At 45.4% G+C, this 25,607-nt stretch overlaps 1 protein-coding gene and 1 long non-coding RNA gene across 11 annotated transcripts in view; one reads left to right on the plus strand and one right to left on the minus strand.

Moving 5' to 3' along the window:
* The window catches only part of LOC146026277 (complement factor H-like), a 960,333-nt gene that overhangs the window by 355,135 nt on the left and 579,591 nt on the right, over positions 1 to 25,607 (plus strand). For 3 of the 10 annotated variants that reach the window (XR_014454413.1, XR_014454414.1, XR_014454415.1), the window contains exon 1: positions 22,412 to 22,574. The exons of 4 other annotated variants lie outside the window; for them this stretch is intronic. The gene's annotated coding sequence lies outside the window, so the exon portion shown is untranslated. Of the gene's footprint in view, positions 1 to 22,408; positions 22,575 to 25,607 lie in introns of those variants that run through there. 3 more of the 10 variants (XR_014454411.1, XR_014454412.1, XR_014454410.1) reach the window with 2 other exon arrangements.
* LOC146026287 (uncharacterized) lies at positions 715 to 23,931 on the minus strand. Its single transcript, XR_014454421.1, has 3 exons — positions 23,870 to 23,931; positions 1,386 to 1,503; positions 715 to 1,175 (listed from the first exon to the last, which is right to left on the minus strand). It is a non-coding gene; the product is annotated as an uncharacterized LOC146026287 (long non-coding RNA).

Genomic DNA, 25,607 nt, shown 5'->3' on the forward strand with positions numbered 1-25,607 from the left:
TTCCGATGATTAAATTTAATTTGATTAAAATTATATTTGGCATGCCTATATTCTGTGTGCGACTGTGGCTGTACCTGCATACAGAATGCTATGTTACAGTGATTTCCATGAATACACTATTTCATATGCAGATACAGCCTCACTCACACACAGAATATGGGCATTCTGCATATCATTTTAATCAGAAGAAGCTGCATATGCCCATAGCCATTCCAAATGCCCTAGGCAATTGCCTAGTTTTCCTATGCCTAAAGGTGCCCACAGACGCATCAATTATCGAATGCGTTTTGTACTTTTTAAGCACAAATTGCATCTTATGTACAATTATTGGATGGTGTTTATGTTCCCTGGAGCCCGATATTGTATGTCTAAAAAAGTACGTGCTGCACGTACTTTTTAGACTACATCTGAAATTTAACATTACAAACATGGGTTCATCACATGCATCCAAGTGCACATCTCATAGCAAGCTGGAAGAAAAATTGTATAGAACCATTGTACAGTCAAAAACGCATAGCACAGTACAATTGTAGCGTCTGTGGGCACCTTAAGGCCGGCTCTGGGTGTTGTCATTATAGTGCTTATACATTTTTATATTCTAATTTTTTATACAATTTCTATATCTATATGTTCACAAACAACAGTTGGTTTTTGAAAGAAAAACACTATTGTATGTATGAATAAATATGTACAAACAAAGAGAAATGTCTTGGAAGTTTTATTACATTAATAACTTTTGTGCTCTAATGGGTTAATGCCAATAAGTGTGTGGTTATGGTGGTGCGAATGTCTTCTGCACAGGTGTTTGTCCCCTCATACATCCCAGAATCTGCAGAGTGGTCTGATACCTCAGGCTCCAGTATGGTCCATTCTGGTAGAAACTCTTCTTTAACTCACAAATGTTGTGCAACACACAACAGGCAGCAACTACATGAGGCATGAAGCTGGTATCAATGTCATTTTGCTTCATTAAACAAGGCCAACGGCCTTTCAGATGCCCTAAGGCATTTTCTTCCACCATCCGTGCAGAACTGAGGGGTATGGGTGAAGTGAATTTGTTCTGGGGTAAGTTGATGGTGCTGAGTGAACCCCTTCATTAACCATCGCCGTAATGGGTATGCTGCATCCCTGATTATATGTACTGGGATCTCCACCCCATCAATGATCTTGGATTTCTGTAAAGTAAGACAAGAGTTACAATATGTAATTGTGGGAGTACAAGTATGCTCATCTGATGGTGCTTCACATAGAAAATTGCCACTTTTCTTACCCTACAGGTGTAATGAGAGACATTTGAAATACAACAATACATGTGGTATTTTGGTTACACATACACTAACCCTAAAAATTGCCCAACCCGAACAAACAAAAACATATATCTTTACCTCTCTAGGGAACAACCAGCCATCTTGCTTCTCCTCAGCAATAAGGTATAGGTCCGAATTGGCTAGAACCCTTGCATCATGGGCACGACCTGGCCAGCCAATAAAGACATCAGTGAAACTGCAAATATAAAGTGTTAAGAATTGTTTTAGCATAAAAATATTTATAGCATAGTCTAGTATTTAAAATAAAAAAATTATACCAATAGTTGTGGTCCACTATAGCCTGTAGAATAATAGAGTGCCAGCCTTTGCGATTGAAGTAATCTGCATGGTTGTCAGTGGGGGCAATAATAGGGATGTGTGTCCCGTCTTTAACTCCAGCACACTGTGGATATCCACGATGCAGGACACCATTGATGGTGTCGTCTAACCTTTGTCCTTGAGGTAAGGTGATGAAATTACGGTAAAGGCCTTCCAGCAAAGCCTGCATTATCTCATGCACTAAAGTGCAAACAGTTGATCTCCCCACTCCAAACAAGCAGGCGACTATGCGGTATTCTCCAGGGGTAGCAGGAGGTGGGTTTTCTGCAGGATGTGGTCTGCCTAGAAAATGCAGGGGTGACAAGGTCCAGCCAGGGCCGCCGAGAGGCTGGGGGGGCAGGTACATTTTACTTGGGCCTGGGCCTGCCAGGGGGGCCCTGGTCCAGACACACACTTTAAAAATATATATTTATATATATTTTGATGCTCTAGGGTGCCGTGATTCAAAAAAGTTTGGGAACCACTGCCCTAAACAATTCACCTCAGCAAAGAGGGGTCCTCCTATCTCTTATATATGGACACTCGTGGGGTTGGGGGGGGGGGGTGGTGGTGTATGCGGGCAGATGCCCGCACCTCCCCGCAAGCCGGTCTGACTGAAACCCCCACCACCCGAGCGGGTCCGCCCGCACCCCATCGAGGGGGAGTTGGATTAGTGCAGATGCTGCTCACCTGGTGGCTGTGGAGTAATGGTGGATGGTAGGCGTGGGTCTGCCCGCACCCCCCGCCCCCGCAAGCCAGTCTGACTGCCCCCCCACCCTGCGAGCGTGTCTGCCCCCAAACCCTCCCATCAGCGGATCTGCAACCCCCATCAACCCTGCTGCCCACCCACCTTCCCTCCCCTAAGGCAGTGGATCTGCCCGCACCCCCCCTCTGCATGAGCGGGTCTGCCCGCACACATGACCCCCACCCCTACCACGAGCGAGTCTGCCCGCACCCCAGCCCCACCATTGCGAGCGGGTCTGCCCCCACCGCGAGCGGGTCTGCATGCACACACCCTCCACCACACCGTGAGCGGGGCTGCCCGCAAAGCCACACACACCCCGCGCAGTGTGTCTGGCCGCAAACCCCCCCATCAGTAGGTCTGCCCGCACATCACCCTGCAAACGTATATGTTCACACAACCATCCCCCCACAGCAGGTCTAAACACAACCCCCCCAAACCCAAACGGATCTGCCCGCAAACCACCTCCCCCAAAAGCGGGTATGCCTGCAACCCCCTCCTTGAGCCGGTCTGACCGCACCCCCCCCCCCCCGCTGCATCAGCAGGTATGCCCGCAACCCCCCAACCCCAGAGCACTGGGTCTGCACACACACACACCCCACCCCCACACCGCGAGGGGGCTGCCCACAAAGCCACACCCCTCTCCGTGCAGCGTGTCTGCCCGCAAAGCCCCCCCCTCAGTGGGTCTGTGAGTGGATCTGTCCGCACCACCACCCCCCTCACAGCAGGTCTACCCACACCCCACGCAAGAGGGTCGCACAACACTCGCCCCCTCTGCCAGCACCCCCCCCCCATCAGCGGGTCTGCACCCCCCCTTCAACACTGCTGCCCTCCCCCCTTCCCTCCCCCAGGGCAGCAGGTCTGCCCGCACCCCCGCTGCACCAGCAGGTATGCCCCCCCAACCCCAGAGCAGCAGGTCTGCCCACAACCCACCGCCCGCAGTAGTGGGTATGCCTGCCCACCCCCGGAGCGGCGGGTCTGCACGCAAACAACCCCCCCCATGGATGAGCGGGTCTGCCAGCACCCCCATCTGCCCACACCCCGTTTTCCCCCAAGAGCGTGTCTGCCCGCAACCCCCCCATTAGCGGGTCTGCACCACCCATCAACACCGTTGCCCGCCCCCCTTCCCTCCCCCAGGGCAGCGGGTCTGCCCACAACCCCCCCACTGCATCAGCAGGTCTGCCAACACCCCCTGCGAGCGTATCTGCCTGCAACCCCCCCATCAGTGGGTCTGCACCCCCCCCTGCGGATCTGCCCCCACCCCCCCCCCCCCCCCCCCCCAGTGGGTCTGCCCACACCCCACGCGCTCTGGGGGAGGGGGAAGGTGGGCATACCCGCTTTTCCGGTGGGTGCGGCCAGACCAGCTGCTCCAGATGGGAGTGTGGCCAGACCCCCTGCTCTGGGGGGGAGGTGCAGCCGTAGCCCCTTATGATGGTGTGAAGAGCACCCGGAGGGCGCGATGAGTCACCTAGTTGTCATATATATTTAACAAGACCATAGGGATTATTTCCCTCTTTGGTTTTAAACAGTGAAATAATAAAAGTTTATGTTTTACTGATCCACTGGTGAGCATCCAACAGTGCAATTCCGTTTTTTCTTGCAAATACATAGTACAGGTTGAGTATTCCTTATTCAAAATGCTCGGGACAAGAAGAATTTTGGATAACAGATGATTTCCCTATTTTGGAATATTTTTATATTTGAATGAGTTATCTTGAGGTATCTTGCATTTATGTTGTATAATCGAACAAATTAAATACACACAAATATATTTTATTTGTGAATGAAACAAGGTTTTAAAACATGAAACAAAGTTTGTGTACTATCTCATTCCCTGAATTTGAATGCCAAGCAGTCATGTCCTTGAACATATTTAGTGCCAGTTACATGTTATTTTCTCAGTATTGCCAGTTACAGATGTAGCCAGTAGGTTTTTAGCAAAAGAAAATAAATATTTTTTGGGGAGTTTTTTGGAATAATTTGGATAATGGATACTCAACCTGTACTGTACCCTAGTTGCCATCACAGCACCCCTGCCACACCACCAAAATATAAGCGGTCCTAATAGGGCACTGAAATTAAAAGGCACATAATTTTTGTGTGCAGATCTCAACCCTACCTTTTGTTTTTGATCGGTTCCTGGGGTAGCCTGCAACCACACTAAGAATTCTAAGGTTAGCGTCACACACCACCTGTACGGGGTATGGATCATTAGGTCTACAAGATGTTGGTTGACAAGCTTTGGGTCGACACCATTAGGTCGACATGCAGAAATGTCGACATGGATCTAGGTTGACATGGGTGTAGGTTGACAGTCAATATGTCGACATGGGATTTTTCCCTGTTTTTGACCCGAATGACGACACAGTGGACATGGACACTGAAACATATTTTATTCTCCCACCATGCCCTAATGCAGTGATGGCTAACCTTTTCAGCTTGGTGTGTTGAAAATCATAATAAAGTGTAGCCTTCCTCAAGTCACGTGTCACTTCAAGAAATATCAATAATTTGGGGATATTTGCAGCCATTATACATATGCCACACGCTGTGATGCCCATTATACATATGCCACACACTGTGATGCCCATTATACATATGCCACACACGAGATGCAAATTATACATATGACACACACTGTGGTGCCCATTATGAATATGAAAGTCAATGTGAAAGAGCAAGATATAATTTAAGAAGGCAGCACTAATACAGTGTATGTCAGAAAGGCAGCTACCAGTGCCAATAGAAGCACTGAATAGTGTGGCGTTCGGAGCGTGCAGAGTCCATGTGTGGGAAAGCTGTCTCACCTTTCAAAATGGATGCCGGAACCCAGTCCTCGCCCAAAACTCCTCTGGTAGCCTCTGTCGATCAGGTGCCATGACTCAGCGGCAGGAGGCGGGTCTGTAGTCCCCAGCACCGGCTTGACTACAGCAATGGGTGTGGACTATAGAGAGCGGGAGCAGCACAGGCACGACTACAGAAGCGAGAGTGGGCTATAGAGATAGGGCGCTCCCACTCTCTATAGCTCCCACTATAGAGAGTGGGAGGTAGCTCTACTCCCTCCAGCGGAGAGGCGATGCCCCCTCTGTCCCCTTCCATTTGGCGGCACAGCATGCATGCTGGCTTAGCTGCTTCATTTGCGCACTTCCAGTTTTTCCTCTTTGCACACCAGTAGGTCAGACATGTGTCACTCAAAGTGTCTTGGTGTGTCACGAGTGACACGCATGTCATAGGTTAGTTATCATGGCCCTAGTGGATGGTAGGGCATGAAATTCCGCCTGTCGGCACATGTCAGCTCAAAAACTGTGAGAAACCCCATGCCGACCTTTTCACTGTCGACCTTGCCCATGTCAACCTAATGATTGTGTCGACCAAATGACCTGTCGACCTAGACCCATGTCGACCTTTCTGCATGACGACCTAATGGTGTCAACCCAATGCTTGTAGAGTTAATAACCATATACCCCTGCACATTGATGGAGTGACGCCCATGTCTATTAATGAAGACATACCCCCTCATGTTTTTTATTCATGAAGCCGCTGACACTCTAAGAGGCGGGGAAACGCGTCATCAAGGAGATCATCACTTGTTGTTTTGTACTCTGAAACACCGCTGGGAGACCCGGAAGCCGGAGCCGCACGTTCGTGATAAGGCTGACAAGCTCAACAGCCGGGAACCCGCCCCAGGCGTGGGCAACAGAATCAACTCCCCACAGTGGATTACAAAAACGGAGCATACCTGTAAGTATAACTTCTTTGCATCTATTCCTAAAGCTTTCTAACACCTGTAAGCTTCTATATGGCTCAATGACTGAGTATTAACAGGAAAAGTTTGGCTGGAAACTAGCACTTTGCCGTGCATTGGAGTGTGTAAGCTGGGAGTGAATTTGAGCTTTCACCCATAGACTAACATTGTCTTGTACCAAAGTCTGCTATTAACCTCTGCTCTGCTGAAACTTAAACCCATGCATGCCTAACCCATTCCAAAGTCTGCAAATTATATGTGCTTTAATCTACGGCTGGCCACAACACGGACAGTTACCAAGTATTGCATATTTCCTTGTGCAATAAATACATAGCACACCAAGGATAAAGATGCTTTAAATTTGCACTATTTGCTATATGTGCATCATTAGTCTTTTATTTTATATATATATCTCACTGGCCGGTGTTCTCAATTTTAAAATTAATTAATCATTGTGATAATTGTATAAATAAATTTGTATTTTGATTTTTACCAAAAATTATGTGTCTATAGTATCTCTTAGCGCCGTCTACTTTGTATCTATTTGATAAAAAAGGAAGCAGAAGAGGATGAGATGCCAACCTGAACTAGGTAATATGTGAGTGTACTACTGTTGGCAACTGGTGTGGGCATATGTATTGGCAGCGGTACTACTGTCGGCAACTAATGTTGGCCTATGTATAGGCAGTGGTACTACTGTTGGAAACTGGTGTGTGCATATGTATAGGCAATGGTGCTACTGTCAGCAGCTTGTGTGGGCATATGTATAGGCAGTGGTACTACTGTCAGCAACTGGTGTGGGCATATGTATAGGCAATGGTACTACTGTCAGCAATTGGTGTGGGCATATGTATAGGCAGCAGTTCTACTGTTGGCAACTGGTGTGGGCATATATATATATAGGTAGCGGTACTACTGTCGGCAACTGGTGTGGGCATATGTATAGGCAGCGGTGCTACTGCCGGCAAATGGTATGGGCATATGTATTGACAACGGTACTACTGTCGGCAACTGGGATGGGCCTATGCATAGGCAGCGGTACTACTGTCAGAAACTGGTGTGGGCATATGTATAGGCAATGGTACTACTGTCGGCAACTGGTGTGGGCATATGTATAGGCATTGGTACTACTGTCGGCAACTGGTGTGGGAATATGTATAAGCAGCGTTTCTACTGTTGGCAACTGGTGTGGGTATCTCTCTCTCTCTCTCTCTCTCTCTCTCTCTATATATATATAAGCGGTATTCAATCAATGAAATGAAAGAAGACTGGAGGCGGCACTCTCAGTAAAACAGGTAACGGTGTATTAAAACATCAAAACGTCAAAATCACAGTGGAAAAAATGATTTTGACGTTTTGATGTTTTTATACACCGTTACCTGTTTTACTGAGAGTGCCGCCTCCAGTCTTCTTTCATTTCATTGATTGAATACCGCTTCTATACCTATTCGTGGAAGGCACCCCCTGCTGTTCAGACGTACCAAGTGCCGGTCTAAGCCTGCATATATATATATATATATATATATATATATATATATATATATATATATATATATATATATATATATATAAAATATACACTTAACATCGGCACTCACCTTTCCTAGTTTTGGGGTGCCCTATGGCTTGTGACCACATTGTTTAAACAGACATTGGAGGGGCTCTGCACACACTAAATTAACTGATAATAAATATATATAATTTATTATCAGTTAATTTAGTGTGTGCAGAGCCCCTCCAATGTCTGTTTAAACAATGTGGTCACAAGCCATAGGGCACCCCAAAACTAGGAAAGGTGAGTGCTGATGTTAAGTGTATATATTGTTTATTAGATTATTTTTTTTAATTAGTCTTATTGTGGTCATATTCTCTCATGCACCATGTTTTAACTAAAATTCCATAGCTTATGTTAGCCATTTCCCTAGATGATTAGTGACAGGTGTGTTGGTAGCTGCTCACCTATAAAAGCACAGTCTGCTGTGAGCCTCAGACCAGATAGCATGCCTTGTATCAAACATTGATGTGATAGCTATGTGTATTGTAGCCATTTTCAGCGATAGTGGTAGGACCTGCAGAACAGTGGGGTCCCTTGACGGGGGCTGCAGGCTTAAATGCATTGATCAATTCATGAACCAAATCTCCACTATTTATTATCAGTTAATTTAGTATGTGCAGAGCCCCTCCAATGTCTGTTTAAACAATGTGGTCACAAGCCATAGGGCACCCCAAAACTAGGAAAGGTGAGTGCCGATGTTAAGTGTATATATTGTTTATTAGATTAATTTTTTTAATTAGTCTTATTGTGGTCACATTCTCTCATGCACCATGTTTTAACTAAAATTCCATAGCTTATGTTAGCCATTTCCCTAGATGATTAGTGACAGGTGTGTTGGTAGCTGCTCACCTATAAAAGCAAAGTCTGCTGTGAGCTTCAGACCAGATAGCATGCCTGGAATCAAACATTGATGTGATAGCTACAGTATGTGTATTGTAGCCATTTTCAGCGATAGTGGTAGGACCTGCAGAACAGTGGGGTCCCTTGATGGGGGCTGCAGGCTTAAATGCATTGATCAATTCATGAACCAAATCTCCACTATTTATTATCAGTTAATTTAGTGTGTGCAGAGCCCCTCCAATGTCTATATATATATATATATATATATATATATATATATATATATATATATATATATATATATTATGGAAGTCGAGTTACACACACGCCATTTTAGGATAGTATGGCCGCCATTTTGGTTCGCAGAGTTGCGCAAATAAAGTTTCCATACCCGAGTATGCGTGGCAAAGTGGACCAGAAGAGTAGCCATACTATCACACATAAATTCATAAATACATACTGACCCTAATTAAAAATAGCTAAAGGTTTAGAACGCCACACATAGCTTAGTTAGCCCTGCATACATCTATCTGTATCGTGTTTAGTACCGTTCCGTTCAGCTCATTATGCGAAGTATTCCGGTCATTGCGAATATATCGCAATGTACATTGCCCGAGAGATATGGACATAATCCATATTCCAGAGACAGTTTCTGTTGTAAGTAGTTAACAAAGGAAACTAGCTCAAACCGGTTCTTATCCTTGCTGACGCCGAAACCACCAAACAAAGGACTCTTAAAGTTCACTCCCCTGCACCTGGTCAGACCAGGTACAGCGTCTAACCTCCAATCACAGTGGACCGGACATATGATCTCTGACCAATGAGAATGGCCTTTGACCTCCCCCTTCTGACCCTATAAGATAGGCGACCCGGAGCAGGCTCGCTCTCTTCGGCACATCTACTTTCCCTGGACCTTCCTACCGGACTATCGCTCATTCCTGAACGATAGTGAGCTCTGACCGGACTGCGCTTCGCATACTAGATGACCACGGTAAACGGTTGCATTAACGGTATTTATCCTTATTGTATTGATTGGCTGATTGTGTCTTGTATCTGTTTTCTCTCCCCTTAGCAGAGTCTGTTTAGTATTCATTGTTAGTATATTGTATCACCTGTTATACCTGTTTATTCTTATTTCTGTAACCCCCTTTTGTCCATTAGGGACTTAAATACAAACCTTTTACGGAGTTCTAATCTCCTTATTCCTATTCAGTGGTCGTGTCTGTTTATTCGCATAATAGCGATAAGGTATATTGCGGACACAGTCCGATAAGGTATATTCGCAGATTAGAGACAAAGTACTGCGAAGGAATCTCTGAATAAGGTATTGGTTCTTGGTATACATAATACAATAAAAGGTACGCTACGCTGCGCTACGCTTTGTTCGCACGTGGTTAGGTATAAAGGGTACGTTGGTTGCGGACTTATTACGTAACCAACGCTTTTCACTTATCGTCACTCTGGTTATATTTTAATCACCGTTAACAATTGGGGGCATCGTCCGTCCGCTCCACATTCCAGAACTCAGTACCAGGCGTGCGACCCGACCTATACCAGCAAAAGGGTGGAAGTATTTATTTGTTTCCATTGCTGGATAGGCCGAGTCCGCGGCGGTGCGGGGTTCGGGAAGTGCTAGCGCTGAACCCGGAGTACAATAAGTGAAAGCCACGTGTTTTAAAGCATATCATACCTAAGTGTTTAGTAAACTGTACTTCTGCCTGCCACAAGTAGTTTAACGGGGTATAGTGTCTTGGGCTGCTTGTTTATTATAGTATATGTACCACGTGCGATAAGGTTCGCACACGTGGAGTCTGTGTTTATTATAGTACATAGAGGATCCCCTCTGTGCAAAGCTATAACATTTTGTTAGTTACTGCAAAACCAGGGACTCAGCCACGTGGCGACAAGTCCTGGGCCTTTTGCAGTAACGTAAAGCGTCTATTGTGTATTACGCAAGGTGCGCGCGCACGTGCCCATATCGGGAAATTTTCGCATCTTTGTACGAGATTTACGGATTAAGTGCGGGATTTATTTCGCATCTTGATACGTAACTTTCGGACGGAGTTAAGGGATTTATTCCACATTTAGGCGCAATTACTGTGTATAGCGAAACCCGAGTGCAACCTTGCAAATACACTATAGAACACGTGGGTGGCCGATTCATCGGCGGCCTGTGAACAGTGCATGTACACACGTGGCTGTTCATTGGTACTGCACATGCAGCACACATAGGAACTCAAAGGTGAACAGTATTTAACCACTAGCTTTATTTAAACAGTATAGCAAAATACTGCGAATGAGGCGGTGATTAATAAAAGAAAATAAGTTTTTTTCTTTTTGTTCATTTTTTTTTTAAACAAGCAACTCAAGCATTATTTTAATAGATTCCTATAGAGTGTTATAAGGGATTTATACCTGCATAAGTATCCAGTGAAAAGCTACCAACTTGGGAAGATTTTCTGTACAGAAATATTTCAAATATATGCATAAGACCAAGGTGTAACCAGCGCCCAGTGTGAAAAATAACTGAGGCGAACGGGTGTGTGACGACACGACTCAAGCGCAGTGTAGTCCAGTGTAGGACAGTCCAAGTAGGACAAGGTTAGGGTTCACGTGACGACGTGCCCATAGGAACTGCCCCTTCAGTGGAATTGATTCCGCTAGGAGGGTACAAGAAGATACATCGGAACGCACTTGTTTCCGATTAGCTACTTTAGAAATCCGATTTTTGGGGGTATAGGAAAACAAGTTTGTTATACCCTGGAAAAATTGTGCCGCATCAAGCAAGTTGGCTAGAAGTTCGCTGCTAGTTGAAAGACTTGGTGATTGAGTATCATACCTCGTATCCTTCGCACCTGCTTGACTGTGGGATGTTCTAGGAAGCTGTAGAAGTGAGTGTTTGGGGAGCTCTCAGATAAGTAATAACCCACCGATATCTATTAAGCTGTGAACGTTTATTCCTGTAACTATGGGTAATAACGGGTCACGCTGTGATAACGTGCATGTTAGGGAGGAAGCAAGCCGGCCAAAAGGATCGGCTGCTTTTATTATGTGCAAGAAGCACGGTGAACTCGCAGTTGTTTACCAAAATAAATGGAGAAAAATGACACAAGGCAGCAAGTTAGAATTTCCCAGTGTTGGTAGCTTCGATCCGGAAATCTTATCGGCAGTAAAAGATGAAATATGCCTACTCTCCAGTCGTAAGGAGAGAGTGAAGCATATAAATATTCTTAAATTGTGGCAGAAGGAAGGACAGGAACAATGGGGAAACAGAGGTTTGGCAATACCTGACGCAATCAGCCACAATATAAATGCAACCGCCGCCACAATAGGAACAGCTCCCCCACCCCCATATGTGCCGAAGGGGATAATGACGCATAAGAAAGGAATAAGTAATAATGTATCCGTTGCTAACCTGTACCCTGTCTTATCCCCTTACAAGGAAACCCGAGAGGAAAACGAGCAGCTGTTGGCACTGGCCGTCTCTCATGCAATTAATATGATTGAGGGAAAAGCTCAACCCGCTGTTGAGGCCCCAGCACAGGAGGAGGAGACGGCTGATGCCAACAGCATAGTATCGGACTCAGGTAATGATGCACCACACAGCACAGACACAATTGACTCCCAAGCAGGTCCCAGTAATGCGAATGTGGTACAAACATACCCTGTATGCACACTGGAGGTTCCCTATGGTAAGGCAGACAGAGAGGGTGTGATACCTACCAGAAAGATGACCATGCTAAACCCATGGACACGGTTAGAGCTGCGGTCCATCATTACAGATTTCCCTGACCCAAGGAAAGATCTGGCAGTGTGCCGGAAATTTGTAAGGGATCTAGGAAACTCTGATGAGCCCACCAACAAGGATTGGAGAATCATGTTGAGGGCCTGTCTCCCCACTCACATTGACATCCCGAAATTCATTCAGGATAGTGGATTGAAAGTGGACAAGGAGATAAATGATGAGATCAACCAGGAGAATATACGCCTGATTAACTTACAGTTGGGAGTATATTTTCCTGCGGCAGTAGAATATAGCAAGATTTTCACCATCAAACAGAAAGATGGCGAAACTGCTGCTGATTATTTTACAAAGGCCTTACTGGAGGTATCAAAGTACACTGGTGTCTCCGAGCCTAAGGACGACCCCCACCTGAGGGAGATGATTGTCTCTGTGCTGGTGGAAGGGCTTAGGGAAAACCTGAGAGCCAGAGTCCAAACTTCTTTTCCAAATTGGCGTGGAATGACAGTGGATGCCCTACGGGAATCTGCTGTGGACCACGACCGCAACATCAAGAAGCACAGGGAACTGCAAACTGACAAACTGATGATGGTTAGCATCCAAGCCCTTACTAATGCCCCAAACAAAGCTGCATACCAGCAACCACGAAACACCAGGGACACAGGTAGAAAACCAATTATCTGTTACAACTGCAATAAGGAAGGTCATTACTCAGCTCATTGTAGGGCAGGAAACCCCAGGAGTTACCAAACACATAAGCGAGAATGGGAATCTCACAAAGGTGAGACACGGAGATACCCAGCCCCTAGACAATGGGAGGAGACAGACAGGTCACGCAACATGCCTCCTCCCCATCTGATGGCTGACACTGTGCTAAGGGCAACGCAGGTCAGACAATAGGAAACAGGTCATACCTGTATCCTACAGCCAGTTAGATTAACTCAACACCTTGGAGAAGAACCTCAGGTGAAGGTTGATATAGCTGGAGTAAGGCAAACCTTTTTGGTTGATACAGGGGCGGCCAGATCTGTTCTCAACACTCCTCTTCACTTGGGTTTCACTAACCAATCAGTAGCGGCAATTGGGGTAACAGGAAAAATACAACATTACCCACTGACGAAACCAGCAGAGGTTACAATCGGGCCTTTGCATACCAAACACTCTTTCCTGTTGGCTGCAGCGGCCCCGACTAACCTTCTGGGTAGAGATTTACTATGCAAAATGGGATGTGTCATCTATTGCACCCCCGATGGGGTATTCCTGGACACTCCTAAAAATCTTACACAAGAAGTGCAAGATATGCTGGACAGTCCTCAGAGGCTAATGTTGTGTTCTACTGTTGTAGAATCAAATCCATCTAGGGTAGCTGAAATTACAGCACAAATACCGGGTTCCCTTTGGACTAAAGATGGACAGGACGCTGGGCTAATGGCAAATGTAGCTCCAGTAGAAATCCGCTTAAAAGAAGGCAGGATAGCCCCAAAAATACCGCAATACCCTTTAAAACCTGAAGTTGAGCTAGGAATATTTCCAGTGATCCAACGATTGCTCCAACAGGAAATCCTAGTTAGAACTTCCAGCACGGCCAATAGTCCCATCTTTCCTGTGAAAAAGAGCGGGGGGAGGGGCTACAGACTAGTGCAGGATTTAAGAGGGGTAAACAAGGTAGTTGAGAGCCAATTCCCCGTAGTGCCAAACCCAGCTGTCATCCTAATGCAAATCCCACCTCATTGTACTCATTTCACAGTCATTGATTTGTGTTCAGCATTCTTCTCCGTCCCTTTGCATCCTGACAGCCAGTATCTGTTCGCCTTTACTTACAGAGGAGTACAGTATACCTGGACACGACTCCCCCAAGGATTCATAGACAGCCCCAGCATCTTCTCCCAGACCTTGCATGATTGTTTACAATCCTTTCAACCCATGAGTGGTTCGATACTGATACAATATGTTGATGACTTATTGTTGTGTTCTGAGTCACTGGAGTCATCAGTGGATGACACTAGACAGCTGCTGATGCATCTCTCAGAGACAGGACATAAAGTATCAAAGGATAAGCTGCAATTATGCCAGACCAGGGTTAAGTATCTGGGCCACTGCCTTACCCAAGGGCTGAGACACCTCACCGACGACAGAATCCAAGCGATTCAGAATATGGTACTGCCACAGACCCAGCATCAGATCCGTACGTTCCTAGGCATGTGTGGATACTGTCGCAACTGGATCCCAGGTTTCTCTATTCTGGCATTACCACTACAAGAGATGGTTTCCTCAACTAAGCCAGATCGGGTCTCTCATACTGAGGAATCTGAGCTGGCTTTCGAGGAACTAAAGGTGAGCCTAACAAAGGCCCCAGCACTGGGAATGCCAGATTATGGGAAACCCTTCGAACTGTACGGAACTGAATCAGGTGGGTGTGCGGCAGGAGTGCTTGTACAAAAACATGGTGATGCCAACCGACCAATAGCGTACTACAGTGGCCAGCTGGACACAGTAGCACGCTCACTCCCAACTTGCTTACGAAGTGTGGCTGCAATAGCACAACTAGTAAGTAAGAGTGAGGACGTAGTGTTGGGACACGATTTAACTGTTCATGCTCCCCATGCTGTCTCTGCCCTCCTAAATTCTGCCCAAACACGTCATGTGTCCTCAGCACGGTTCACTAAGTGGGAACTGGCGCTGATGGCCCCAGTAAATATTACCATCAAAAGATGCAACACACTAAACCCAGCCACATTCCTTCCTCATGTGCCTTCCAAGGCACAAAGGGTGGAGGGTGATGGGAATGTTGCTGAATATGGTAAAGCAGAGTTTAGTGAGAGTGAGGACAAACATGATTGCATGTCCTACCTGAATCAGACCTTCACAGCACGTCCTGACATAAGCGACAGCCCATTAAGTGAGGTAGACATAACCTTATTCACAGATGGTAGCTGTCATAGACAGACGGACACGGGAGAGCTGTGCACAGGTTACGCAGTAGTAGATGGAGAAGGTATTGTGGAAGCTGAACCCTTGGGACCACCTCACTCAGCACAAGTAGCGGAACTGGTGGCACTAACCAGAGCATGTGAACTGGCCCAAGGAAAATCAGTTAACATATATACCGACTCCAGATATGCTTTCGGAGTAGTCCATGATTTTGGAGCCCTATGGCGCCTCCGAAATTTCATGACGGCGGCTGGCACACCAGTGGCGCATGCGACATATATTAGGAGACTTCTGGGAGCTATTCAGCTTCCAGACAGAGTGGCTGTTATCAAGTGCAAAGCTCACACATCAGAGAAGGACCCGGTGTCACTTGGTAACAGCCGCGCTGATGAGGCAGCGAAAAGGGCCGCATGCCCTGTAAATATTTTCACCCATCCTACCAACCTTTGTACACTGAACATAGTATCCACATCCAAACTGATAGACATGCAGAATTTGTGTTCCCCACAGGAAAGAGCAGTATGGAAGTCGAAGGGATGTGGCCAAGAGTCTACCGGACTTTGGAGAGATGGACACGGGAAACCAGTGGCCCCCAGAGCATACCTTCCTAGTCTAGCCGAGGCGGCCCATGGGCTGACACATCTTGGGAAGGAAGGTATGTGCAAGCTGGTAAAGGCCTACTGGTGTGCACCAGGGTTCGCTTCTCAAGCAGGTAGAGTGGCAATGTCATGCCTCACCTGTTTGAGGAAGAACGTTGGAAAAGCCATTCCAACAGAGCCATCCCACATCCCTCCTACAGAAGGCCCTTTCCAGGTAATACAAATCGACTTCATACAGTTACCACCCTGTAGGAATTTGAAATATGTATTAGTTTGTGTTGACATGTTTTCTAGCTGGGTGGAGGCTTTCCCCGCTGCCTCCAACACTGCTACCTTTACAGCAAAGAAAATATGTCAGGAGTTTGTCTGTAGGTATGGTATCCCAAAGGTCATTGAGAGTGACAGAGGCACTCATTTCACAGGAGAGGTCTTCCAAATCATGTGTAAACTCCTGGGGATTAATAGTAAACTTCATACTCCATATCGTCCCCAGGCGAGCGCCAAAGTTGAGAGAATGAATGGTACTATTAAGAACAAATTGGGTAAAGTTATGGCTGAAACAGGGTTGTTATGGCCAGAGGCACTGCCTATTGTGCTGTATAGCATTAGGACCACTCCCAGGACTCCGCTCAACTTGTCCCCCTTCGAGATATTGTTTGGTCGGCAGCCACACATCATGATAGACCCACAGGATGATCTCAAATGTAACAATGAGCTAACTGTACAGTATCTCCTAAAGCTAAACAAACAGCTAAGGGAGCAACAAAAGCAGCTGAAATTACTGAACCCTGATATGCCTACAGAGAATTGTCATAATCTTAAACCAGGAGACTTTGTTATGATCCGAAATTTTTTACGCTCAGGTTGTTTGATAGACCGTTGGGAAGGACCGTACCAAGTTTTGTTGACCAGCACTACATCAATTAAAGTCGCAGAGAGAGAGACTTGGATACATTCGTCCCACTGCAAGAAAGCCAGTAACCCAGAGTCCCAGTGTGCAGAGAGCGAGAGAGAAGAAGTGTCGCTAGAAGCATTGTTTCGGGAACACTGAGAAGCAGCCAAGGTCGAGCAACCTGAGCGAACAAAGGTCTAAGAGCAGAGCAAAATAAAAGTCCCCTGGTAGAGATGATGGAAGGACTCCAAGCAAAAGGTTCACAGCTATGCATATATGTCTTTGTTTTCTTTCTGTGTTCTTTTATTCACCCAAAGATACTCGGTGGCTGCCACATCCTAGAGCGATCGGAGCGGAGTTCTGACAGTGTAATAATGGACCCAGATATGGGTGAGGTAGAATCCCTAAACCAGCTTGACACTTTGCCCATGACAGGAGAAGGTAAAAGGTATGAGGGAAACGTAGTTCAAGGGCTATGTGATGAGTTATTGTCTGGTGAGTACTGTGTCTGTAGATATTGTCAACCTAAAATGGAAGAAGAATGCATCCAGCGATGTCAGTCGACAAGTAAGGCAACTACCGGCCGACATCCCTTGAGTGATTACCACTCACTAGTGGGTAAGGTTTTAAACCAAACAGAATGCTGGGTGTGTTCACAAGTGTTACATAAAAGGAGTAGTGTAGGCCTAGTCCCATACCCGCTTAATATTTCAGAGATAAGCGTATTAAATAAGGGGAGGCCATTGGATAAGAGATACCTGTATACCAGGTCCCCTAGTCTTAGATTACACCCATACCAAGTGGATAAGTCCCTGGTATGTATGAACTTCTCGAGTTCCAGAGCGATTGGTACTTGGGAAGTGACATGGCATAACCAGACAATAACTTACTCCCAGCGTCCAGATGGAGAGCCTATTGATAAAGAATTGTTGTTAAAAATCCGAACCAGTGGGAGACACTATAAATATGTCTACACGGTGAAGAGAAGTAAAATGATGGCCGGCAGAGTATCAGCCGGCTACTGTAATGTAACCCTACAGCCAGAAATCTGTGAGGAACAAGTCAGGGAACAGGGGACGGGGATGTTCTTATGGATAATGTGTGACAAGATCATGAAATACTCTGTCCCCTATTTCCTCCCTGACGATGTTTATTATATTTGTGGTAGGAGGGCGTACAAATGGCTCTCCATGAACTACGTTGGTATTTGTTATCTAGGCAGAGTGTTACCGGAAGTGATGACCCTCACACATGATGAGATGATGAACATACACAGAGGTATTTCTCCTCCTTACACTCATACCCATTATGACCAAATCCATAAAAGGGATTTAACCATCAGGAAAGAACCCCTAGCTTCCGAAATGATACACGAGTCGTTCGGTATCCAACTCCTCATTGCTTTAGATATCACCCATACCGCCAGAGGAGTCATAAATTTTAAATATATACAAGCATTAGCCAGCTTGATAGATAACATCACTGAGATTTATGATGACACCTTTAGATACACTGGAAAAGAGTTGCAAGCATACAAAAGAGAGCTGGTCCAACATCGGATGGTGTTGAACTATCTGACAGCTATGACAGGAGGATATTGTGTCACCCTTTCTACACAGTTTGGGGTGAAATGTTGTACATACATCACCAACAATACTGAAGACCCAGAAGAAATCATCGATCACCGGATGGATGAGATTCTTCAGCTTAAATGGGAATTTAGAAGGGAACATAATATCAGCCTGGCAGAAATAGGTAACAAAGTTAGTGAATGGACCTCCTGGTTGAATCCAATGCACTGGTTCTCTGGTTTAGGAGAATGGGCGCAAGGGATCATAGCTAGCATAGGAAAACTCCTTCTCTGTATCGGTGGTGCCATCATAGTCTTTGTGCTATTGTTCAAATGTATAAAGGTGGTGACCCGGGGAAAGACAAAACGTACCGAAATCATGAGTGTAAGAACGAGAGATACAGAGGAAGACCAGGGTTTGGTATATGACCCTAAAATCGAAACCACCTCCCTTTAAGGAAACCATATTTGTGAACGTGTATATGTTGTAACCACCCCTGTTTTTATTTTTATCCCAAAATTGTACATTATCCTTCGTGACCCTGAGTAGGTTGTTCGATAAATGCGGCCCATCGTTTATCCATGATCCTGGATCAGCCGAGAGCAGATGGCTTACTCCCCTTATATGTTTAATTCATGTATCCCAATTTCTCTGTTAGGATTATGAATTTCTGTACTGTCGTGTGAAATGTTTTTATATTGTAACAGTTTTATAATTACTGTTAAAGGGTGGACTATGGAAGTCGAGTTACACACACGCCATTTTAGGATAGTATGGCCGCCATTTTGGTTCGCAGAGTTGCGCAAATAAAGTTTCCATACCCGAGTATGCGTGGCAAAGTGGACCAGAAGAGTAGCCATACTATCACACATAAATTCATAAATACATACTGACCCTAATTAAAAATAGCTAAAGGTTTAGAACGCCACACATAGCTTAGTTAGCCCTGCATACATCTATCTGTATCGTGTTTAGTACCGTTCCGTTCAGCTCATTATGCGAAGTATTCCGGTCATTGCGAATATATCGCAATGTACATTGCCCGAGAGATATGGACATAATCCATATTCCAGAGACAGTTTCTGTTGTAAGTAGTTAACAAAGGAAACTAGCTCAAACCGGTTCTTATCCTTGCTGACGCCGAAACCACCAAACAAAGGACTCTTAAAGTTCACTCCCCTGCACCTGGTCAGACCAGGTACAGCGTCTAACCTCCAATCACAGTGGACCGGACATATGATCTCTGACCAATGAGAATGGCCTTTGACCTCCCCCTTCTGACCCTATAAGATAGGCGACCCGGAGCAGGCTCGCTCTCTTCGGCACATCTACTTTCCCTGGACCTTCCTACCGGACTATCGCTCATTCCTGAACGATAGTGAGCTCTGACCGGACTGCGCTTCGCATACTAGATGACCACGGTAAACGGTTGCATTAACGGTATTTATCCTTATTGTATTGATTGGCTGATTGTGTCTTGTATCTGTTTTCTCTCCCCTTAGCAGAGTCTGTTTAGTATTCATTGTTAGTATATTGTATCACCTGTTATACCTGTTTATTCTTATTTCTGTAACCCCCTTTTGTCCATTAGGGACTTAAATACAAACCTTTTACGGAGTTCTAATCTCCTTATTCCTATTCAGTGGTCGTGTCTGTTTATTCGCATAATAGCGATAAGGTATATTGCGGACACAGTCCGATAAGGTATATTCGCAGATTAGAGACAAAGTACTGCGAAGGAATCTCTGAATAAGGTATTGGTTCTTGGTATACATAATACAATAAAAGGTACGCTACGCTGCGCTACGCTTTGTTCGCACGTGGTTAGGTATAAAGGGTACGTTGGTTGCGGACTTATTACGTAACCAACGCTTTTCACTTATCGTCACTCTGGTTATATTTTAATCACCGTTAACAATATATATATATATATATATATATATATATATATATATATATATATATATATATATAGGTAGCGATACTATTGTCAGCAACTGGCGTGGGCATATGTATAGGCAGCTCTACTACTATTGACAACTGACCCCCCAGTAAAGCCCCTGGTCATGACTAAAGGTGCCCACACACTAGAATGATTTTTTGGCCGATTGGCTGATTTCCGATAAATCGGCCGATATATAGTCCGATGTTTTCTGATTTTGCTCTGATGCACGCTCCCGTGGATCTTTTGCTAGATCTTCTGATCTTACATGCTGCATGAAAGATCAGAAGATTTAACAAAAGATCCATAGAAACGCACACGGGATCTTAAGAAAAATCTTTGGTAAAGATGTGCACTTGCCTGAAATCTTTTGTCCAGTACAGGCAAAAGATTTGGAGGCTAATCTATGTGCAGATTTTAAGATTGCAGATCTTTGTAGTATGTGGGCACCTTTATAGATAGATAGGTTGAACTCAATGGACTGGCGTCTTTTTCAACCAAAATTACTATGTATTATATTTAAAATATAGGGGAGTAGTCATTTATCCACAGTAATTGACCATAGATAGTGGATTCCCTGAAGGCTATCCAGGTAGCCCCCAATGCATAATCCACATAATCTACAAAAACACATAGACCCTGATACTTATCCCGTATCCCAACGGTTATCTCCTGAACACTGGACATTTGTTGGCAGATAAATAGACATTGGGCGGTATTCAATGTGAATACCGGCGAGGTGCAGCGAATCCTGTTTAGGATTCACTGCACATTCGCCACGTTCCGGAGCCTCGCCGGCTCCGGTATTCAACGAGTCAGGGGCTCGCTGCCCCTGACCGGCGAATATGAGCTCCTGCGGCGAACGCTGCAGGGAGCCTGAGGACGGTGGCAGGCAGAGAGATGGAAGTCTCTCTGCCTGCCCCAGAGCGTATGTGGGCTCCCCGGGTGCCAGGCAGCACAGGCTGCCCCCCGGGAGTGCCAGCAGGGGACCGCATATATTCACTACACCCGATCGTAACGATCGGGTGCAGTGAATATATGAATATCTAATGAGCGGCTCGGCTCTGGCGCCCCCTGCTGCTATATATATATTTTTTTTTAAATTAAATATATATTCATGTGCTTACAGCACATGAATAAAAATAGGATGCCCCTCCTCAGAATAAAATTCCTGATTTTTTGACACCAAATGTAAAAAACAAAACACTTTATTTTAAAAGTTCACATTCCACTTCTCCATAAAAAGATAGCGATTGCTACTCGGTGAATCATGGCGAAAAAAAACTTGAAATGTATTCGCCATGTGGTCATTGTATAGGGTGATTCACCGTTTTTGTAAAAAATTCGCCAAACAGCACAAATTCACCATAAAAACATGGCGAATCAGGCTCATTGAATACCGCCCATTGTGCTATTAGCCTGTTTTTATCTTGTAAAAAGTTAGCATGTGTACTGTAATTGGATACCCCCATAGTATCAAACATTCCCCTGTACAAAACAGATACAATACAGGTTGAGTATCCGGTATCCGAATATCCGTTATCCGAATTATTCCGAAAACCATACTTTTCAAAAAGTGAAAAAATAAAAAAATTTTTGCTAAAAACTCACTGGGGACATATGTAACAGCACTACTGAGGACATGATATGTAACTGGCACTATATATGCGCAAGACAATGATTGCTTGGCATTCAAATTCAATATCTGAGATAGTACACAAATTTTGTTTCATGTTTTGAAACCTTGTTTTTTGAACAAATAAAATATCTTTGTGTGTATTTTATGTGGTAATAAAATATATTTGTGTTTATTTTATGTGTTTATACAGCATAAATGCAAGATACTTCAAAATACATCATTGAATTATTAATATATTCCGAAATACGGAATAATCCGTTATCCAAAAATCTCCTGGTCCCGAGCATTTTGGATACGGGATACTCAACCTGTACTGTATTAATAGATTTCTACTTTAGTAAATACTTGATAAGCACAGTAAATATGTCCAGCCTTGGTTTTGTTTATATGTAAGAACAAAGTTTCCATTGTATGTGTTGCAATGATTTCTGTTGCATTTCTGTAATATTTGCTCAAACAAAGATAAACAGACGATTATCACAAAACCAATAATAATTAGGCAACCCCTCATTTACTTTCCTTTTCAAACAACATAAAGTGGGGGATGATAGTATGTAAAAGAAGATTCAGGCCTCTGTAGTCATAGGTATATAAGCACTGTTCCTGTTGTGGTCACTTTGGTTCTGAAGCAGAAGCAGCAACAAGTGTGAGAAGACAATGTTCTGTGAATGGTATTGCAGGATGTCTCTATTAGGATTCATTGTTCTTACATGTGCTCTATGCTGTAGTGCAGCACCGGCCCTGGAGACAGGTAAGCCAGTTACTGAGTCATGCAGACTTTCTGTATAATGCTGGCCACACATCAGACCAACTTTCCTCCAACCATCCAACTAGTTGGTTGGATGGAATAAAAACCTGGTACTGAATAGGAGCAAATGTCATTTGTAATTAGGTCATTTGTTTCCCAAATCTGAAAATGGACAACAACTGTCACTCAGACAATGTACTGTAGTTGGATCTATTTGATTTATACAATTTCACTGAATGTTTTTATCCATTCTCCTGAGTTTGTGAGCAAATTGCTTATTGGCATTTTGCCCCCATACAGTACCAGATTTTCGGTCCAACCAACCAACTGGTTGGATGGTTGGAGGAAAGTTGGTCTGATGTGTGGCCAGCATAACAGCAGAAGGGTCATTGTGTTACCGTATTTCAGCAGAAGGGTCATTGTGTTACTGTAAAACAGCAGAAGGGTCATTTTGTTACTGTATAACAGCAGAAGGGTCATTTTGTTACTGTATAACAGCAGAAGGGTTATTGTATTACTGTATAACAGCAGAAGGGTTATTGTATTACTGTATAACAGCAGAAGGGTTATTGTATTACTGTATAACAGCAGAAGGGTCATTGTGTTACTGTATAACATTTATCATTTGTTACTTCCATAATTGTGTAATACTCATAGTGAATCACTAATATTTATGTATTATGTAATATTTTTGCATTATGGTGCCCTTTATTTTCCACAGCATCCTTTAGCAGTGACGTGCGGTGAGGTTAGTGGTTAGTGATGCACCGGCTTGTTGGAGCCAGCACTGATGAGCTCTGTGGGTAGTGCTGGGTCCAGGTTGCTTCAGCGCAGAAGCAACACATACCCAGTGCTCCCGACAGAGCTCATCAGCGCTGCTGTCACATTTACCAATATTGCAATACACACACACACACACAACCTTTAAACACCCACACCCCTTATTTGCTTTATGCCTATAACACCATACTTAAATGTCTATCACCCCACACACCCCTTTATAGTTTATCCCTATCACCCCACCTCCCCCACACCTTATATATACATTAATTACTATCCCCACACACACGTTGCATCCTAAATACTTACAGTATCACACCTCACACACTCCTAATATACTAGTATACCTATTACCCCCACACTCTTGGAATACTATATCATATACCTATCATTCCCCAATACACACGTTATATACTGTATATACAAACACCACCCCCCCCCATCCACCGGACCACCTTATTTATTACTGTATATATCTAATATACCTTGTACCCACGCACCACCTAGCACCTAAATACCTTTGGTGTTAAATTGCAGGCACCAGCACGTTGAGCTCTGTTCCTCTAGTGTAGGAGGCAGAGTCAGCTGAGTGCACTGCAGTCACACGGCGCGCAGACACGCAGACAAGGAAGCTGGGAGCAGTACATCATAGCTGCTCCCAGCAGGCTTCCATGGTCTCCCTGCTTATGGACATACCGTAAGAAGCGGTGCGGAGCTGAAACGGAAGGTGAGGGTAGGAAGGAGAGTAGGCACAGTTGTAAGAGCCAGTGCCACCGCCCGCCTGTAGAAATGGCATTGGAAGTGCCCCAGTGACAGAGACATGCGATTTCTGCCTATATGAAAGCACGACGACCCTGTCACTGAGGCAGATGTGATTGCCCAATCACATCTGCCTCAGTGACAGGGGCGTACCTTCATGTAGGCAGAAAGCATGTCCCTGTCACTGAGGCGCTGCTCGAGGTGCCGCTTATACACCTTTTTTCAATGGGCTTTGACAGCGCGGTGCTTGGCCCCGCTCACTTCCCGCCCCCTATTTCTGTACTTTTACATTGCCAGCGGGAGGCACTGCACTTGGTGCCTCCCAAACCATTTAAAAAAAAAGAAAATGGGGTGAAATGATTATAATAATATACAGCATAAACTGTACTTATGACACATTATGTGTCATAAGTATTTTCGGTACTCTTTACCTAGAACGGCGCCCGTCGCGGGCATCGCGGGTACATTTATGCCTGCCCGCGACGCGACCGACGCGATGCCCGCGATTTTCCCATTGAAAACCATGTTAAACCTGAAAAATCGCGTCGGTCGCGTCGCGGCCGGCCATAAACGTACCCGCGATGCCCGCGACGCGATGCTCCCGATTTCCCATAGGAAGCAATGTTAAAAGCCGCGATGGACCCGATTTTAGTGTTAAATGCCTCAATCCACCCGATTTGGCCATAGAAATCAATGTTAAATGGGCCACAGAGCCCATTAACCCTTAAATGTCCCCCCAATTTTTGTACGCCACCCCACGATCCACGCCAACCCGAAGCGTGGCGAGCGCAGCGAGCCCGCGAGGGGCGGCGGTACGCGTCCTACGACCTTTTCATGCCCTACTATCCACGTCGGCGTGGAGTTGAGAATAGAATAGTGTGGCGAGCGCAGCGAGCCACCGAGCCCGAAGCGTGGCGAGCGCAGCGAGCCCCGCGAGGGGACGCGGATACCTTCACAGGTAAGCGCGTCCCCTCGCGGGCTTCACAGGTGTCCGTGGCGACCCGGACACCTGTGAAGCCCGCGAGGGGACGCGTCTACCTGTGAAGGTATCCGCGTCCCCTCGCGGGGCTCGCTGCGCTCGCCACGCTTCGGGCTCGGTGGCTCGCTGCGCTCGCCACACTATTCTATTCTCAACTCCACGCCGACGTGGATAGTAGGGCATGAAAAGGTCGTAGGACGCGTACCGCCGCCCCTCGCGGGCTCGCTGCGCTCGCCACGCTTCGGGTTGGCGTGGATCGTGGGGTGGCGTACAAAAATTGGGGGGACATTTAAGGGTTAATTGGGGCTATTTGGGCTCTGTAGCCCATTTAACATTGATTCCTATGGGAAAATCGCGGGCATTGAGGCATTTAACGCTAAAATCGCGGTCAATCAGGCTTTTTAACATTGTTCTCTATGGGAAAATCGCGGTAATCGCGGGTACCCGATTTTGATGTACCCGCGATTTACCCGCGATTTACCCGCGATGCCCGCGATTACCGCGATTTTACCCGCGAT

The sequence above is a fragment of the Crinia signifera genome, chromosome 8 (genome assembly GCF_055691185.1).
Source record: "Crinia signifera chromosome 8, ASM5569118v1, whole genome shotgun sequence".
NCBI classification, from domain to species: Eukaryota; Metazoa; Chordata; class Amphibia; order Anura; family Myobatrachidae; genus Crinia; species Crinia signifera.